Source organism: Rhinatrema bivittatum, chromosome 4 (genome assembly GCF_901001135.1).
Source record: "Rhinatrema bivittatum chromosome 4, aRhiBiv1.1, whole genome shotgun sequence".
Lineage (NCBI taxonomy): Eukaryota > Metazoa > Chordata > Amphibia > Gymnophiona > Rhinatrematidae > Rhinatrema > Rhinatrema bivittatum.
Genome location: NC_042618.1, coordinates 86,553,143 through 86,566,879, shown reverse-complemented (window position 1 = coordinate 86,566,879; position 13,737 = coordinate 86,553,143). Strand labels below are relative to the sequence as shown.

The window sequence follows — 13,737 nt, the reverse complement described above, 5'->3', positions numbered from 1 at the left end:
CCAAACATGAGACTCAGTGAACCAGGTCTCTTTAACAGCAACTATATCCAAGTCCACTTCCACCATTAAGGCCTGCAGGTCTGGGATTTTATTGCTCAGACTATGAGCATTTGTGTTCAAAGCTTTCCAACTCATCTTCCTAGGACTGCTGTTCTTCTTAAGTCATCTTTTCTGCCATTTTGAGCTGATTGACTGTTTTCTTCTCCCAATTCTTGTATTGCTTGGGGGTGACATGGCAATTTCATTGACCACCTCCTGCCACCCCTGGCTTTCTAGTTTAAATGCCTCATAGTAGATGCTCTGAATTTCTCACTTAGCATCCTCTTTCTGGCCAAGGACAAATGTAGCTTTTTGTTCCCGATGAAGTCAGAAGGGGGTGGGGACTGAGTAAGGCAACATGGGAAGTCTTGCACAATGCAGGCCAAGGGACATTCAAAATCAGGCAGGGCAGATGCACTCTGCCCTCTTGGCAAGTCTCCGGTGCTAATGGGTGGCTTCCTCCAGCTCTCGGCTCTCTATCTCTCATGATGTGCGTTGGGGAGGCTTTGGACGGTTTTCTAAATTGATTCTAGGGGCATTAATGTAAGGCTCTGCCTTGGTGTGACGACAGACATGGTAGGGAGGTTGAGGTTGGTGCCCCCAATTCTGTGGCGTAAGTGGCTGGAATGGTTGATCGATCAGCAATTCAAAGCTGATGCTGCTAGAATCTGCAATATTAAGAAGAGGCCCACAGTTGTAGGTCCTGTGAGTGGGAGTTTGTGGCCAAACGTTGGTTATTTATTTATTTATTTATTTTTTGTTTTTATATACCGGAAGTTCCTGTATACAATACATATCACTCCGGTTCACATTTAACAGAGATAACTATCGCCGGGAAGGCGGTTTACATGGAACATATCGAATATAATGAACGGATAATAATCAAAGTACAATCTATTATGAAATCTATTATGGTTGGAGGAGCAAGCAGAGTGCATTGGTACCAGAAAGGACATCGGGCGGAAACTGGGAGCGAGCGGGCGGCTTCCTCTCCAAAGAAGGTGAATTTGAGTGGATGTTGCGTGGGGTGGGGGCACTCTGCTACACGGATGAGTGGTTGGGGTTCCGTGAGCATTAGCCAGCGAGCATTTACCCAGCCTGCATTCAGTTTCATCATACACAATTTCCCATATTTATTTATTTATTTATTTAAATACTTTTGATATACCAATAACTCAAGACTAGTGTCTTATCGTACCGGTTTACATTGAAACAAGGGGTAACCAATTAACTATGAAGATAAAGTTACAATGAACAGGGGGTTTACAGAGTGGGAGAGTGGAGAGCAAAAGCATACGATTAATATAATAAGATATAAATAACTACGTTTTAACATAACGAAGTTTCACATAGGAACGAATGTAGCAAGCTTAAACAATAAATAAGTCTTTAGGTCTATAACCCTGCAGCCACGAATGAGGGAGGAGGAGGGGGGGGGATAAGTGGGAAAGGATTGCATAGTAGTGCTGTTAGTATGGTGTCCATTAAGGGAAGGCTTGGGTGAATAGTCACGTTTTTAGTTTCTTTCTGAAGGAAAACGGGCATTGTTCCTGTCGAAGTTCCGGGGGGAGAAGATTCCAATAATATGGTCCAGCCGTGGACAAGGTTCATTTCTGGATGGAAGGGTGATTAGTGGATTTATTAAGGGGGGCATGGAGCATTCCTTTGTAAGCTGATCTGATCGGTCTTGTGGACACCTGAAGTTCGAGCGGAATTTTGAGTTGTAGAGTAGATCGGTGATATATGTTTTTATGGATGATGGTTAAGGTCTTGAACATTATTCTGTGGTTTATAGGTAGCCAGTGTAGGTTTTTTAGTATTGGTGTGATGTGGTCTTTGCGCCGAGAGTTAGTAAGGATCCTTGCTGCGGCATTGTGCAGCATCTGTAGTGGTTTCGTTGAGGCGGCTGGAAGTCCGAGGAGGAGCGCGTTACAGTAGTCTATCTTTGAAAATAGTATCGCTTGTAGTACTGACCGGTAGTCTTGAAAGTGAAGGAGAGGTTTTATTTGTTTCAGGACGTGAAGCTTGTGGAAGCATTCCCTGGTGGTGGTATTAATGAATTTTTTGAGGTTCATTCTGGAGTCAAGCATGGCTCCTAGATCTCTCGCGTGGTTTACAAATGGTGAGAGATGGAGAGTAAGGGGGTTGTTGACCTTAGGAGAGATGAGTAGAAGTTCTGTTTTAGAGGTGTTAAGAACAAGCTTGAGACTTGAGAGTAGACTATTGATGGAGCTGAGGCAGTTATTCCAGAAGTGTAGGGAGCTAGTGGTGGGCTCCGTGACAGGGATTAAGATCTGTACATTGTCTGCATATACAAAATGAGTTAGGTTGAGGATCTCTAGATGCTGGCATAGAGGTAACAGATAAATATTAAACAGAGTGGGAGATAGCGAGGATCCTTGTGGGATGCCGTGGTTGGAGTGTATGGGTTGGGATTCTTTATCATTTATTCTCACCTTGTATTTCCTATTATTGAGGAATGATTCGAACCATTTGAGTGCCAAACCTGTGATGCCAATTTCCATTAGGCGGTTGATGAGGATTGCATGGTTTACCGTGTCGAACGCTGCTGAGATGTCGAGCAGGGCCAGAAGGTAGGATTGGCCTTTGTCTAGGCCCATTAGGATGTTGTCAGTTAAAGATACTAGGAGCGTTTCTGTGTTTAAGTGTTTACGGAAACCATATTGTGACGGAAAGAGAATGTTGTAGGAATCTAAGTAGTCTGTGAGTTGGTTATTGATTAGTTTTTCCATTAGTTTGGCGATAAAGGGAAGGTCTGCTATGGGGCGAAAGTTTGCAGGGTTGGTTGGATCCAGATTAGGTTTCTTTAGTAAAGGTTTTAGAGAGGCAGTTTTAAGAGAGTCTGGAACGTATCCTTGTGTCAGGGAACAATTTATTTCTGTTAGCCATGTCTCTGGCTCTTCCTCCTCCCAGTTCATGTGCCCCTGTTTTATTGTAACTTTTGTTCACTTGTTCTCTCCTCGCCTATTGTTCATGTTGATGTTAATGTTTTTGCACCATTGTTTCTTGTAAACCGATATGATATGATTGGTATCATGAATGTCGGTATAAAAAAGCCCTAAATAAATAAAATAAATAAATTAATAAATGATGTCTGCTAGTGGTTTGGTTATGGTGTTTGGGATTGTAAGCAGGAGTTTGGTGGGTATTTGATCGTATGGATGTGACAATGGCTTCATTTTCTTGATTAAAGATTCAATTTCCAGGGAAGATGTGGGTTCAAATGATTCTAGAAGCGGTTTGTGAGTGGAGGGGGATGGTTTGTAGATGGGTGGAGGTAGGGTGTTTGCATTATTCAGTGGTGCTAGTAGGTTGTGAATTTTCTTCTCAAAGAATAGAGCCAGTTCTGTGGATTTGTTTTGTGCTTCTTCTTCTGGGATAGATGGTGTGACTGGTGTAGTGAGGGCTGATACATAAGAAAATAGTGTTTTTGGATCGTACATGAAGCTATGTATTCTTTTGGCGTAGAAATCTCTCTTTGTGCGTAGTAAGGTGGTCCTGTAGATGCTCATAGCGGTTTTATAATTGGCTAGAAGGGAGGGTGAGGGATCTTTGCGCCATCGTTGCTCTTTGTGACGTAGGTCTTGTTTGAGATTTTTTAGAGTTGTAAAGAACCAAGGTTTCTTATTGAAAGAGCTGGGTTGATTTTTTTTAGAAGTTAGAGGGCAGGTTTTGTTAGCTACTGAGAGAGTGATGTTTAGCCATGATGTCATAGCAGTGTCGGCGTTGGTGAGATCTAGATTGGGTAGGTCCTTGGCCAGGTTTGAGCTAAGGTCATCCATTGAGCATGGTTTTCTGAACCATATTGTTGATTTGGGAATGCAGGGAGTCTGTTTTCTCTTTATTGATAGTTCTGTAGTGATCAATGAGTGATCTGACCAGGGGATGGGGGTACAGGTGGGAGGGGTATTGGGCAAGATGGGTTCATTTATGAAAATGAGGTCCAGAGTGTGGCCAGCTTTATGGGTGGGTTTATTTATAATTTGCTTGAAGCCCATGGCTTGGAGAGAGGATAGGAGGGCTTCACAGTTGGGGGTAGGAGATGGGGAGTCAGCATGTATGTTGAAGTCCCCTAAGATGATGGCCGGGGTGTCTGTGTTGATGTGTTTGGCGACGATTTCGATGAGCGGGGAGGGGTCAGACTCTAGGAGCCCAGGTGGGGCATATATAAGACAGATTTGTAGCATGTTCGATTTGAATAGCCCAATTTCTAGTTTGGTCGTTGAGATCACTGGTTGATGAGATATTCTCAATTCTTTTTTTGCAGCTAGCAGAATTCCTCCTCCTCTTTTCTTTTGTCTGGGTATGGAGAATATGTCATATACTTGTAGTGGCAATTGGTTAATTAAGGCAGTGTCTGTGTTTTTCAACCATGTTTCCGTGATAGCGCAGATCGAAGGTTGAGAGTCTAGGAGGTAGTCATTGAGGATATGAGATTTTTTTGTGAGGGATTGGGAATTGAGAAGCGATAGGGTAACTAGAGAGAGGCCCAGGAGTTGAGTAAGGGGTGACGTCATGATAGGGATCAATGATCTCTTTGAGCGTTGATGCTTGAGGATCGGTGGTTTATCTCTGCTAAGGAAAAGATGAGGGAGAATGGGGATGGGAAATGCTTGAATCATAGTGTGTGAGTGGGGGAACAGAGTTGGCGGTTTCTAGATGAGATCAGGATGAGTTCTAGAAACTGTTTAGTGAGGACAATGTTGTTGCTGGAGGAGGATGGAATGTTCTGTGGTGTGGTTGTATTAGAGTAGGTGCTGGAGTGGCTGGATACCCGTTGGAGTGGCTGGTTGAATGCTGGAGTGGTTGGAAGTGCGTTGGGGTGGCTAGATGCACGCTGGAATAGCTGGGTGCACGCTAGAGTGGCTATCAGCACGTTGGAGTGGCTGGACGAATGCTGGCGTGGCTGGAAGTATGTTAGCGTGGCTGGATGAATGCCTGGATGCACGCTGGAGTAGCTGGAAGTGTGCTTGGGTGCATGCTTGCGTGGCTGGAAGAAGAATGCTGGCATGGCTGGAAGGAGAAGAATAATGCTGGCGTGTCTGGATGAGTGACTGTAGGCACACTGGAGTGGCTGGATGAATGCTGGCGTGGCTGAGTTCACGCTGGAGAGGATGGTTGAGTGTACAAACAACCTTAACAACCTTGTACAAACAACCTTAACAACCTTGGTTCTGTGGTACTGGAAACCGTGACTGGGAGGGGGCGTTCCAAGTCAAAACGTGGGCATAGGAGGAACAAGCATGAATCTGGTGGGAAGGCCAGCAGCTCCAGTGGGAACCAGACTGGGTCTATGTTGGTGAATCCCCTTGGCTCACCAGACCTGACAGTTCAGCAGGCAGGGGTACCTCGAGTCTTCCGGCTGGCCCGCCTATGGGTTCCAGCAGATGGGGGATTGATTCATGCCAGACATGGCTCAACCCCGGATTCTACCAGATGGCTATGCTTCCCAATCTAGGATTCAGTGGCACACAATGAGGGCCAGGGATGGCATGGGCAGGAAACAGCGCTCCTCAACATTTCATGCAAGGTTACTATATGGGTACCCACCCCAGCCTATTAACCTGGCCTCTGCAACTGCGAACCCATTGGGCAATGGGGACAGCCTGCATATGCTGGCTGCCAGAACATATCTCTGCTACCAACACTTCTGGGCTCCATGGTCAGCACCAGGCAGACACGGTGAACTGCCGATACCTGCCCAAGGTATTGGGTATGCCCGAAGGTGTATTTGGCAGAAGGGCAGCAGGCCACTGTGGCACACTTGAACACTACTCTGTCACAGAAAGGCCTGTGGCCCAGGCAGGGCTGTCTCCACTGGACAGCAGCAGGCATGATTCGCCAGATGTAGGGGCCTCCAGCGGGAACAAAATACATGCGGACAAACCAAGTGATAGCGTCTAGAAAGGTGAGTCAGTTGGAGAATAGGCGAATAATTCTCAGTCGGGGTGGGGAGTGCAGTGGGGCAAGTGGGAAAAAAGAAACGAAAGGGGGCGGAAGGGCAGGGCTGAGTCCAGTTCAGATACCTCATTTTATCCATCAGAATCAAACGACTCCTCAGAGGGCCGTCCTACACTGCCTGTGGCGGACGCATTGGAGGCACGTAGAGCCCCCCCTGCCCTGACCAATTTATCACAGCTATAGGAATGTGTACCCAAGTCCATGTGGAAATAGATTAAAAGAAGAGCTTATATTGACATATTTTGTATCATGGAGAGCAGGAGAAAGAAGTGACAGGAAAAAGAGAAATAAGATAGTGGGCTTAAATAAAATGGTTCCTAGGAACATAGTCCATTGGATAGGTACTGTCTTTAGAATCAGCATGGTGGGACAAAGTGACCCTTCGCAATACGGCCCAATCTTAAGTTACGCTGATACTGTTTTGGAGGCACACAGGAACTACAAGGCTTGGGCCTAGTTAAACTATGATGAATGATTCCGGGACAAAAAGGAAGAGAATCATTTCATGTCCTGGGGTACGCAAGATGTAGGTCTGTAGCTCAAGGAAATGACCAATAAAGCGAATGATGCAGAGGTGGGCAGCAGACCAACCCTAAAGATTAGCAACGATTACCGTCATGGTTAAAAGGTGAGATGAATTGGCTATTTTAGCCAAATAATCATCCTTCAAAAATTGGAAGAAGGATCCTTCTGAAGAAAATAGGATAAAACATAAGCATTGCCAAGTTAAGTGTAAATCATTGATAAGACAGGCGAAGAGAGAATTTGAAATGAAGTTGGCCATAGAGGCAAAAACTCATAATTAAAACTTTTTAAAATATATCCGAAGCAAGAAACCTGTGAGGGAGTCGACTGGACTTTAGATGACCAAGAGGTTAAAGGGGCTCTTAGGGAAGATAAGGCCATTGCAGAAAGACTAAATTAATTCTTTGCTTCCGTGTTTACTAATGAGGATGCTGAGGAGATACCAGTTCCTGAGATGGTTTTCAGGGGTGATGAGTCAGATGAACTGAACGAAATCACTGTGAACCTGGAAGATGTAGTAGGCCAGATTGACAAACTAAAAAGTGGAAAATCACCTGGACCAGATGGTATGCATCCTAGGGTACTGAAGGAACTAAAAAATGAAATTTCTGATCTATTAGTTAAAATTTGTAACCTATCATTTAAATCATCCATTGTACCTGAAGACTGGAGGGTGGCCAATGTAACCCCAATATTTAAAAAAGGCACCAGGGGCGATCTGGGTAACTATAGACCAGTGAGTCTGAGTTCAGTGCCGGGAAAAATAGTGGAAACTATTCTCAAGATCAAAATCGTAGAGCATATAGAAAGACATGATTTAATGGAACACAGTCAACATGGATATACCCAAGGGAAATCTTGTCTAATAAATCTGCTTCATTTTTTTGAAGGGTTAATAAACATGTGGATAAAGGTGAACCGGTAGATGTAGTGTATTTGAATTTTCAGAAGGCGTTTCACAAAGTCCCTCATGAGAGGCTTCTAAGAAAACTAAAAAGTCATGGGATAGGAGGCGATGTCCTTTCGTGGATAACAAACTGGTTAAAAGACAGGAAACAGAGAGTAGGATTAAATGGTCAATTTTCTCAGTGGAATAGGGTAAACAGTGGAGTGCCTCAGGGATCTGTACTTGGACCGGTGCTTTTCAATATATACATATAAATGATCTGGAAAGGAATATGACGAGTGAGGTTATCAAATTTGCGGATGATACAAAATTATTCAGAGTAGTTAAATCCCAAGCTGATTGTGATACATTACAGAAGGATTTTGCAAGACTGGAAGATTGGGCATTCAAATGGCAGATGAAGTTTAATGTGGACAAGTGCAAGGTGTTGCATATAGGGAAAAATACCCTTGCTGTAGTTAGGAACTACCACCCAGGAAAAAGATCTAGGTATCATAGTGGATAATACTTTAAAATCGTCGGTTCAGTGTGCTGCAGCAGTCAAAAAAGCAAACAGAATGTTAGGAATTATTAGGAAGGGAATGGTTAATAAAACGGAAAATGTCATAATGCCACTATATCGCTCCATGGTGAGACCTCACCCTGAATACTGTATACAATTCTGGTCGCCGCATCTCAAAAAAGATATAGTTGCGATGGAGAAGGTACAGAGAAGGGCAACCAAAATGATAAAAGGGATGGACCAGCTCCCCTATGAGGAAAGGCTGAAGAGGTTAGGGCTGTTCAGCTTGGAGAAGAGATGGCTGAGGGGGGATATGATAGAGGTCTTTAAGATCATGATAGGTCTTGAACGAGTAGATATGACTCGGTTGTTTACACTTTCGAATAATAGGAGGACTAGAGGACATTCCATGAAGTTAGCATGTGGCACATTTAAGAATAATCGGAGAAAATTCTTTTTCACTCAACACACAATAAACCTCTGGAATTTGTTGCCAGAGGATGTGGTTAGTGCAGTTAGTGTAGCTGGGTTCAAAAAAGGTTTGGATAAGTTCTTGGAGAAGAAGTCCATTAATGGCTATTAATCAAGTTTACCTAGGGAATAGCCACTGCTATTAATTGCATCAGTAGCATGGGATCTTCTTAGTGTTTGGGTAATTGCCAGATTCTTGTGGCCTGATTTGGCCTCTGATGGAAACAGGATGCTGGGCTTGATGGACCCTTGGTCTGACCCAGCATGGCAATTTCTTATGTTCTTGTGCCCTGTGTCAGCACACCTCAGGCTCATAATGGCAACAATAAGCTATGCTGACATTATAATAAATCATCCTGCAGCTTCCAGAACTGTAAATTTAGGCATGTTTGTTCAATATTTTATCTTATCACCTGGCAACCAAATTAGTGAAGAGGGGGGTGGCAGGGAGTTCTGGTAAACCCAAAGGAAGACATTATATCCTCCAAAGCCCCATCCCCGATAAGCTTATCCAGTATGGACCCACAGCTCTATCCTTATCCTAAGCACGGGGCAGCTTCAAGAATAGCCGAGGGCTACGGGAGGGTTTTTCAATCCCTTTTCAAGGTGAAATTAGCAATAGCACCCCCGGTAATCTTCCCTCTGCAGTTCACATCACAGAGATCATTCAGAAATTTGATGCGGCAATGGCCCTGGGTAGAATGGCGGGGCCGTTTATTGAACCCTATTCAAGGTGATGATGCTCTTACCTTTGGCAGTAGTCCCTAAGAAAGAGGCAGGCAAATTTTCTACCTGCGTAGGGAGTCAATAAACGATCACCAGCCACCTGAGGAATGCATGATGCAGTATACATCTTTCGACAATGCTATTGCCTGTTGACACGATGAGGAAAAGGGGTTTTGATGACAAAGAATGATATAGAGTCCACGTTTAGATTATTCCCAGTTCACCCACGTAGCTTCCCCTTCTTGGGTTTTCAGTTAGAGGGGTTTCTAATTCGATAAATGCATGCCCATGAGGTGCTCTGTGTCGTGCACTTGCTTGAGCTTTTCAGTACCTTTTTGCATTGGGTGGTTGAGCAAAGGGCGTGCTTGACGAATATAATACAATATGTGGATGATTTCCTCTTCATGGGTCAGATTCCTGTGCGCATATCTTGCGAGCATTTCAGGATGTGGCTGCGGAGTTTGGTGTACTGGTGGCCCAGGAAAAGAAAGAAGGCCCTTTCACCGTAATGTCCTTCTTGACTATTGAGTTTGATTTGGAGGCAGTCGTGTCCATATAAGCCTCCGGATAAATTGCACAAGCTGCAGTGCTTACTGCAGCAGGCAGAGCAAACAAAGAAAATAACCCTAGCCAGCCTATAGTCCCTTATTGGTAGTCTTAACTTCAAATGTAGAGTCAGCCTCATGGGACGGGCCTTCCTAAGAAGGCTAGCTGCTGCGACTGTGGGCATCAAGCGATCGGGCCATTACATTCGGATTTCTAAATCCCTGAAGGATGACATGGCAATGTGGATTGCATTCCTCCAGGATTTCAATGGCATTTCCATATGGCAGGAACCTTCGGTGTTGAGTCGAAACTTGAACATTCACACTGATGCTTCTAGGAATTGGGGATTAGGGGCGAAATGTCAGGGATCAGGGTATACTGCACTGAATGGCATGAATGGAGGTTGGCTTGACAAAAAATATAACCTTCCACAAGTTTTCCTTATTCTTGTTTCCTTAGTGATATATGGGGGCATATGTTCTGGGATAAGAGGGTAATATTTTGATGAGACAATGAAGCGGTTGTACAGGTAATAAACAATCTACATATTGCCTGTGAATAGCTGAGTTATTGAGGGAAATAGTTAAATTGAGCCATAAGCGCTGCAGGACTATCAGGGCAAGACGTGCCCAATCCTAGTAATGGTGTTGCAGATTCTCTTTCCCATGCTAAATGTGATTATTTCGATAGCAGGTACCAGAGGCAGACGCAGACGGAATTCCAGTCCAGAATCAGATGTGGGAGATTGGAGTTCGACAGAGTGGGAATTGCTGAAGAGTGCAGTGGCTCATCCACATGGTCTGCATATTGCAGATTAAGTGCAGCATTTCTTGAAAGGGCTCGGCTAGGAGGCAGGCCTAGTACCAGACAACCTTATTGTCAAATAATCACCTTGGACAAGGGACATGCAGTAATTGAGAGGGGAAGCAGTTAATTAATTAGTGAGCTTTGCATTCTTTGCAAAGATTCAGGGTTGGGGTGATCCTTCCAAATGTTTCATGGTGAGGAAAATGTAGGCTGGGTGAGCGAGAAAGGTGGGGCTGGCCAAGGATACAAGACGACCCATAACCGATGAGTTACTAGTTCATCTATGGCTTGATTTGCAGGCAGTTTGCGAGTCAGGGTTTGAAAACAATCTGTTCTAGGCAGCCTTTTCCTTGGCCTTTTTTGATGCTTTGTGTCTGAGCAAGCTGGCAGCTGCATTCAAAGAGGATTCAGGTTTCATTGGCATATTGATGTTGGAAAGAAATCAATAGATCTAGGGGTCATGAAATGAAACTCCAGGGAGGACGACTCAGAACCAATGTCAGGAAATATTTCTTCACAGAGAGGGTAGTGGATGCTTGGAATGCTCTTCTGGAGGGGGTGGTGAAGACAAAAACAGTGAAGGAATTCCAAGGGGCATGGAAAAAACACTGTGGATCCATAAAGGCTAGAGGATGGAAATAAAGAAAAGAGGACCTCGAGGTTGGTTAATAAGAGAGGTTGGTTCAGGCCAGAGACAGCAGACGATAGGTGGTGTAGTCCTATCCTGGACTGGGTATGGTACTGGAACTCGGGCACCAACGGAATGAAGATCAGCTGGGGGCGCTCGAGCAAAGGTAGGCTGAAGCCTAATAAGTCCATGTCCAGGGAATAGGCTAGAAGAGGCGTCAATGACAGGCTTGGATCAGGGCCGGCGGCAAAGCAGAGGTCATGGCAAGCAATGCTGAGTTCTGATCACGGAGAAGTTGGTAGCGTAGTCAATCAAGGCAATGGTCTGATCACAGAGAAGTCAATAGCGTAGTCAATCAAGGCAATGGTCTGATCACGGAGAAGTCAATAGCATAGTCAGGCATAGCAGAGGACTGGGTCTGGAGATAAGCAGTAGCTTAGTCAGGCGTAGCGGAGGTCTGGGTCTGGTCATAGGCTGAAGTGTAGTCAAGCAAAGCAAAGTCGATATCCGTAGTCAATCCAAACCATAGACAGGACAGGAACAAAGAAGAGAGAAACGGGGAACAATGGAGGTCAGGAACGAAGAGTAGAGAGGATTTTCTAGCAGCAGCGAGTACTCGAGTAGAGAGGAGACCTGTTGCAAAGGCAACGCTATGGAGCGAGGCCTGAGGTTAAATACACTGAAGAGTTTGACGTCATCATCCAGGGCTTCGGCCAGGTTCCCGCTGCGGGCCCTTCATAAGGATCAGAAATGGGCGCGGCGCAGGTAGTGGCGTCTCTCCGCGGATCACACGGAGAGCCCCAACGAGCAATGGCATCTTGAGCTGCAGTACTGGGGACCATGGCAGAGCCGGAGGCACCGGGGGCGGCCCGAAGTCGGAGCCTGCAGCTCACCGCCGCTAGCGAGGAGGAATCAGGAGCTGGAATCTGTGTAAGAAGGTGAGGGGGCTGCGCCGCGGGTCTGCCGCAGACGGCATGCACAACAAGAGATCTAAGCGTCATAGTGGATAACACATTGAAATCAGTTTAGTGTGCTGCGGCAGTCAAAAAAGCAAACAATGTTAGGAATTATTAGGAAGGGAATGGTTAATAAAACGGAAAGTGTCATGCCGCCTCTATAATCGCTCCATGGTGAGACCGCACCTTGAATACTGTGTACAATTCTGGTCGCCGCATCTCAAGAAAGATATAATTGCAATGGAGAAGGTACAGAGAAGGGCAACCAAAATGATAAAGGGGATGGAACAGCTCCCCTATGAGGAAAGGCTGAAAAGGTTAGGACTGTTCAGCTTGGAGAAGAGACGGTTGAGGGGGGATATGATAGAGGTCTTTAAGATCATGAGAGGTCTTGAACGAGTAGATGTGAATCTGTTATTTACACTTTCGAATGATAGAAGGACTAGGGGGCATTCCATGAAGTTAGCAAGTAACAAATTTAAGAATAATCGGAGAAAATTATTTTTCACTCAACGCACAATAAAACTCTGGAATTTGTTGCCAGAGGATGTGGTTAGTGCAGTTAGTGTAGCTGGGTTAAAAAAAGGTTTGGATAAGTTATTGGAGGAGAAGTCCATTAACGGCTATTAATCAAGTTTACTTAGGGAATAGCAACTGCTATTAATTGCATCAGTGGCATGGGCTCTTCTTAGTGTTTGGGTAATTGCCAGGTTTTTGTGGCCTGGTTTGACCTATGTTGGAAACAGGATGTTGGGCTTGATGGACCCTTGGTCTGACCCAGCATGGCATGTTCTTATGTAGCAGCTTGGATAAAAAAAAGACTGAGGGGCTCACGAGGCAAGTCCTGCACATAGTCAGGAGAGCTAGGAATGAAGGGTCCATTTGGGGCGCTGGATGACATCACCCACGTGTCATGGCTAATTGTGCCCTGTTTGTCGACAGAGAAGTAGCTACTAAAGAACTTGCAGCTTGCCAGAGAGACCAAGCTGTAGTCAATTCTACAGTCACAGCCTATCAGACAACTGGCCATGTGGATGCATGCATTACCGCGAGAACTTCTAATATTTCATGTTAACCTCTGGTAGTCTGAAAACCCACTGCTGAAACAGGTGTGTGCAGTGCTACGAATACTGAAACACATCCTGCTAAATCATGCCTTCTCTTCTCTCCACTTTTAGCATTTAAGGAACCTTTGTGATCAACCCTTGCCTTATTAAACTCCCTTACTGTTTTAGCTGCCGCCACCACCACCCACTCTGGGAGGACATAAAAAATATTTCCTGTTTCTCCTCTGTCAATCCCCTAGAGGTTTAAATCATGATCCCTTCCTCTAGAAGATCCCTTTTCCTGATCTACTTCTTGTGCATCACAAACATTCAAATACTTGAAAGGTATTATATCTCTCCGGTCGGCAGTTTCCACACTTGATACTCTTACCTTTGGCAGTAGTCCCTAAGAAAGAGGCAGGCAAATTTTCTACCTGCGTAGGGAGTCAACATGATGCAGTATACATCTTTCGACAATGTAAAAGGGGGAATTTTCCCCTCCTTTTTAACCCTCTCTCCTCCCTTCTAGCCCAGCCACTACAGAGACAACCCTTGGCCAGAAAGCAAAGACAGCAGTTGTGCAGCTTCCACAGCCTTAGCCA

The 13,737-nt window shown here is 45.0% G+C and overlaps 1 protein-coding gene across 1 annotated transcript in view; it reads right to left on the bottom strand.

Moving 5' to 3' along the window:
* ALDH6A1 (aldehyde dehydrogenase 6 family member A1) overlaps positions 1-13,737 on the bottom strand; it is a 167,519-nt gene that overhangs the window by 134,517 nt on the left and 19,265 nt on the right.